Below are 6000 nucleotides of genomic sequence, written 5' to 3' on the forward strand. Positions count from 1 at the left end.
CAATCTATTAATTATAATGAGGCGACGTCAATATAAATATTTTTTGCGCAGCTCTGCCCACATCATATTGAATTCCAGAGATGAAGTATTCAGAGTTAAAGTAGCTATCAGTGAAATTAATTTTAAAATCAGACTAGTAGGTCCAGAAATCAATGCATTAAAATGAATAAAATATATCTGTAGTTTAAAGTACTTATGAAAGTCTATAATTATTGATATTGCGATTTTATATACTTAATAGAGTATGATTAAAATATTCATTTACAGAAATCGATAAATACAATTTATATTTTAATTATTTTTGTATAAAAAATATTAACGGACCCTCTGACAGTATGGCAAATCTCGTTTGTTAGATTCATCTTTGTCTATTTGCCGCTAAGCATAAGTTTGCAAAGGTTGTAATCGGTCTAAAGAACTTACCACAGTTACAAAACTTTATAAGTGATGATTTTTATCTTGTCAGTAATTGCCCGGGGTCTGAAATTTATGCCAGACATGGCTATAGGCTCGCCCCTTATCGGATTATGAGACGGAATGTGAAAATTTGGGTGGAGCAGTTCCGCTTCTGCGAACCCCTTCGGGGTAAAAATGATTATGTGTGTGTGAGTCTTAGATTACAAGCAAACCAATATACAGATTATAGCGTCATGTACTATTTTGTGTGTGCGTGTGTGAGTGTGTGTCAGGTGGTCCAGTCTAAAGGACATTATCGAGTGTAATTACTAGGCATTATGACAACATCTTATACGAGAGAGTGATGAGTGCAAGGAATCGCCACGAATTATCATGTAATTTATAGTTCTATATACAATATACATATATATTTAATATATATTAACTTGCTCGTTACGACATTAATTTATTTACAAAATTAGGTTAAAAAGACCTTACTCTGAGTCAGATGAAATCTGCTCAGGAAATCAAGTATTTTAAACCTTTAACTCCTTTAATAACGAAATCTCAAGTTCCACCTATCGCGTGCAGATAACTTAAATTGGGATTAACCTTCTGTTAGTATAGTGCTCGAGTTACATTAAATATTGCATCAATTAAAACAAATTATCCAATAAGTTAAAATATAAGAGCGATTAATAAAATTAAAAAGGTCAAAAAACTTTTTAAAGTCGAATCGTGAATGAGCTGGAGTGAAAGGGTATGAACTCTTTATGCAAAAATAACATTTTACTATTTAACACATATCACGCTTTCATCCTTGAAGGACAGACAGAGGAGCAACCATGACACCCATATTTTACCATATCAGTTCAGTCCCATGATGTAATAGAAGGTGAGCCTATTAGGCCAAAATTCCGGCTTTCACACTGATACTGAACAACCCAATATCAGTTTGACTAACCTGAGAATCGAACCAGGATTCTCAGAGCGCTAATTGTACCACGCATGCAAACAACTTAGCCACCGAGGCAGTCAGAGCTGAAAGTATTAATGCAGTATTTGCAAATGCTTGAAATGCAGTTCGCACTAGTTTGCGGTTTGCAGTATTTGTTAAGATATTGCAGTTAACAAATATTCTACTTAGACAGAATATTATAATATTTAAAAAGAGCATTCCCGTATATTTATTATAATTATAACATTTATTACATCTAATATACCTATATGAAAAATACATGTCTCGTTTGGTACAACACAATACAGATGCCAAAAACTCTATACAAAATTACATCAACTAGCAGTCAATCTAGTTGAAGCAACTGTCATCGTTAAGTGTTGATAAGTTTGATAGCCAGGTTTTAATGTTTAAAACCTTACCCTATCGGGATAAAGGCTTGAGCGTCTGTTACGTTTATTTTAATCCATCCATTTGCTTACTGATCTGTTTTTTTTTTATTTACTTAAAAAACATCTACATTTGATCGTACTATAAAAGCAACTTCAAATTCGAGATCATAGTAATGATCAAAAACAGCATTGGGAGGGAATAGTCCACCATACGCAAGCGAGCAGACAGCCTTAGGGGGCAGGGATAATCGGCTAACAGCATCATATCCCCTCTGGAAAAGTCGTAATTATTGTACTTAAACGCCTACAGAAGTTTACAACGCAATGCATTTAAAATACCGTCATAAATCTATCGACGCGATGACAGGTTGCGTCATAAGGCGCTGCGTCGACGCAATATTTTTGGAATTTTTGCGACGAAAATTATAAAAGGATTTTTCGGCTGAATTTTTTTTGCATGATATTGAAAGGTAGTCGCTATAATACCTCTTAGAAGTGCTCTAAAGTGTAGTGTCAAGGTAAATTATGTGTTGGACTTTTTAGTAATGAAAATAGCAATATAAGTCAAAATACTTTGGGTATTACAATTTTTTCCTAGATTTATATTTGATTAATTTAGTCACGAACGACATATAAGTGAATAATTTATTACTATCTAATTTTAGTTTATTGTTATTTCATTACTATTAGGAAACAAATTGAATTAAATTGAAAAACTACAAAAGCAATGCCAATTAGGACAAATTATTTAACTTTAGAAAAACTAGAGATGCGTACCTTTAGGTTTTGAATCTGCGTCATTCGTCTCGGCAGTCCGTGCCATTCCCAACTAGGCTACCGTCGCGTCGCTATAATCAAGGCCCATCAAATCAAATCATTTATTGTTTGCGAATATTGTCACATTTTTTAGCAATATTTCACCACCGGGCTTGCAAACATACAATAATACATCTTAAATATATATATATATATATATATATATATATATATATATATATATATATATATATATATATATATATATATATATATATATATAAAAATTAACATCTAGGGTTGCACCTATATTTTATGTCATTGCTCTTGATTAATATTATCTAGATAGTATTTTATAGTATAATAGCATTTGTCAACAAGTAATTTAATGAATTACCAATTCTTAACACCTAAAGTCCCTATTAAACAAATAAGACGCATTTACCACAGCTTACACACCGCCTATCAACCTGGAAGCAGTTACAAATAACTGTTTATTGTTATTTGCGTTTCTCAATAAACGTAAATGTGAGATAACATTGCGGAAACTGAAATGCAAATATGTTTGCGGTTTGATACAATAGCAGGTAATTTGTTTATAATTGTGGAGGGAATCAGTTTTGATATCGGAGTACACGTGGTTAAAACACAATCTTAAGGTCAAAAACATAACGCCGTTTTTCCTTTTCAGAGGTGGGTAGAGATATACATACATTAGGCGTCGTCCTTACTTTACGTCTCCTCTACTTAACGTCCAGGAACGATTCCACGCAGCTATCTTAGTGCATCAAGACACCCCAGGGCCGCCCTATGAGAAGTGAGGTGGTAAGTGAGTGAGCCTGCAGTTACGGCGCATGTTTGCCTCGTATACCCGCTGAAGGAGGCCAACGTAGATTTTGGTTGGTATGCCGATGTGGAGTGCCCATAGGGTTACGGCCAAATACTCGCTCGGATGAAGCTATACTCCCGAGTGTCGACATTGGGCCGTAAGACCGGTGAAACCAACATAACCATTAGTGGTGGTAGCAAAAACGTGTTTTTTCTTCACGAAAAAAAAATACGTAAGGATCCACGTGGAGTAAACGACGAATAAAAATGTTTCGACGGCGCGTCATACTATTTTAAATGCTTTAATATTGCAAGGTCGTAGACCTCTGGATTCCGATACAATATTAACAAATATCGATATCTGTTTGACTTGGATCATAATTTCAATTTTATATTTAAATATTTAATAACGAATACAATCATAATATATCGCAAAAAAAATTTTGTCAGATTTTTTAATAAACCAATAAATCTCTTATAGTATAAGTTTAGTGTGGTGTTATATGCTCGCATTTGAGCTGAAGAATTACCACAGAGCTTCTGTAAACGGCAATATTTATTATATTTTAAACACAAATCAATTATAAAGATAAGTTATCTACGTCATTTTGTAGCATACAGTAATTTAGGACCAGCTTCTGTATATTGTAACATTTTAGACTTCTATTATTTAAATTAGCTTAGCTTAAACACAAAGATAATTTGGATGTGTGATATTTCTTCCCTTGCTTCTAATCTGGAATAGAAAGTACGAATGACGGTAGCAAATAGTCCCATTACTTACAAAGTTACAAAACATTTGCTATAAAACATAGAGCCGGATTGCTGAATCCATTTTGCATTTTACCAGGATAATAAATTATTAAATAAGGCTGCAAAGTCTTTGAAACGTCGGATGAAAATTTAAATATAATTAACCGCGGTAAAATCCGAAAAATAGGTTAATTTGATTAGATATAATATATAATGGTAAAACTTTTACTAATAATTTTATGGACAGAACCTTGTAAGATTATGTCCAAAAACTGGTAGGCAACGGTTTGGCTGTGCCTCTGGCATTGCTTTACTCCATGGGCGGTAGATGCTGCTCACCATCAAGCGGACAGCTCGCTCGTATGCCTACTAAGGCAAAAAAAGGATCACTCAATTATTTTTTTTATTGCGTTGATTGACGGGACGAGCTTGCCGTTCGCCTAATGGTAAGCGATACGACCGCCCATAAAGAGTAGAAACACCATCAAACACCTTTAATTACAAAGTATTGTTTGGTATTCCACTGCACTCGCGATCCTGAGAAATGAGATGTTAAGTCTTATTATGTCCAGTAGTTACACTGGCTACAATAAAAATACAAGTTACTTCCAAAATTATTAGAATATACATAAACAGAAACCGAATAATGTTAACAAATCTAAGTTCACTAACCTCTGCCTACCTCTCGATGCAGCCATCATTATAATTAATTCGTTTTGTTGTTAGCACGCAATACGATCATTTACGACGTAAGTTTATTACGCCTAGTAAAATACGATAAAATACCGTTCGGTTATAAACGTCAATCTCGTAGTTATGATTGATTTTGAAATATTGATGCTTAGAGCATGCGCATGCGACGAGTACTAACGTTTTTACATAATATAATAAAATTGTAAGAGACTGATGTCTGTACTTTATAGATATTGAAAAAAAACTAATAACAGTACTATCCAATAGTTACAATCTATACAAATCTTCGATCTTTATAACTCCATTAAAATTACATACATATTTCAACCCTATTTCTAGCATACACGACAATATATCCAAATGAACTCTTTTCTTACTTAAATTCCAACTCTAAACCCGACAATTACAGTTTAAAACAACAGGAAACAACGCTAATACAGACTTAAACGGTAGAGAAAAAAAATCATCACCACTAGGGATCTTCCCGGCCCAGTCTTACAGGAAAAGGTCGAATGTGATCTTATGCACGTATTCAGGGACACATGATAGGTCATGTGTCCCTGAATACACTGGTAAGTACAATGGTGCAGTGATCCGAGTGTGGTAGGCCACACTCGGATCACTGCACCAACTTAACGAATTTCTATTTAGCTTTAGTTTAAACAAAGATATTAAGGATACGAACAGTGTCGGGAACAATAAGTCACTGCGCAGCCGCTGTTTCATCAACTTCAGTTTAATGTCATTGGGTAAATTTTTTTGTCAGCGCGACATATTGGTATATTTCACTCTTGACGTAAGATTAGTCATGGCAAGTCATCCGACGAGATGCTTTTTATAGTTAACCTGAAATCCACTAAGACGGCATAATTTGGTAACTGTCTGAGATGCTGATCTTTAAATCTCGTGTGGTTATATTCCTGATTGACGACAAGCTCGCCCCCTATCACGTCATGGGACAGAAAAGAGTGAAAAATGGACGCCTTAGTTGCACATGCGACTATCACTATGGAGATAAAACCTATGTTTTTTTTGTTTTTTATTCCTAAGCCAATAAAATGACTATCACCGCGCGGACTTGCCTATATCAGACCACGTCTTTAATATCAAGAGGGACACGGCGGGAAGGCATCCATTTCAATACGCGAAACCCTCAATAAGCATTTCAATGTAATTATAACCGTGTTACCTCAATATAGAGTTTAGTTTAGCTCGTAAAGATTA

This window comes from Manduca sexta, chromosome 25 (genome assembly GCF_014839805.1).
Source record: "Manduca sexta isolate Smith_Timp_Sample1 chromosome 25, JHU_Msex_v1.0, whole genome shotgun sequence".
In the NCBI taxonomy this organism is placed as follows: domain Eukaryota; kingdom Metazoa; phylum Arthropoda; class Insecta; order Lepidoptera; family Sphingidae; genus Manduca; species Manduca sexta.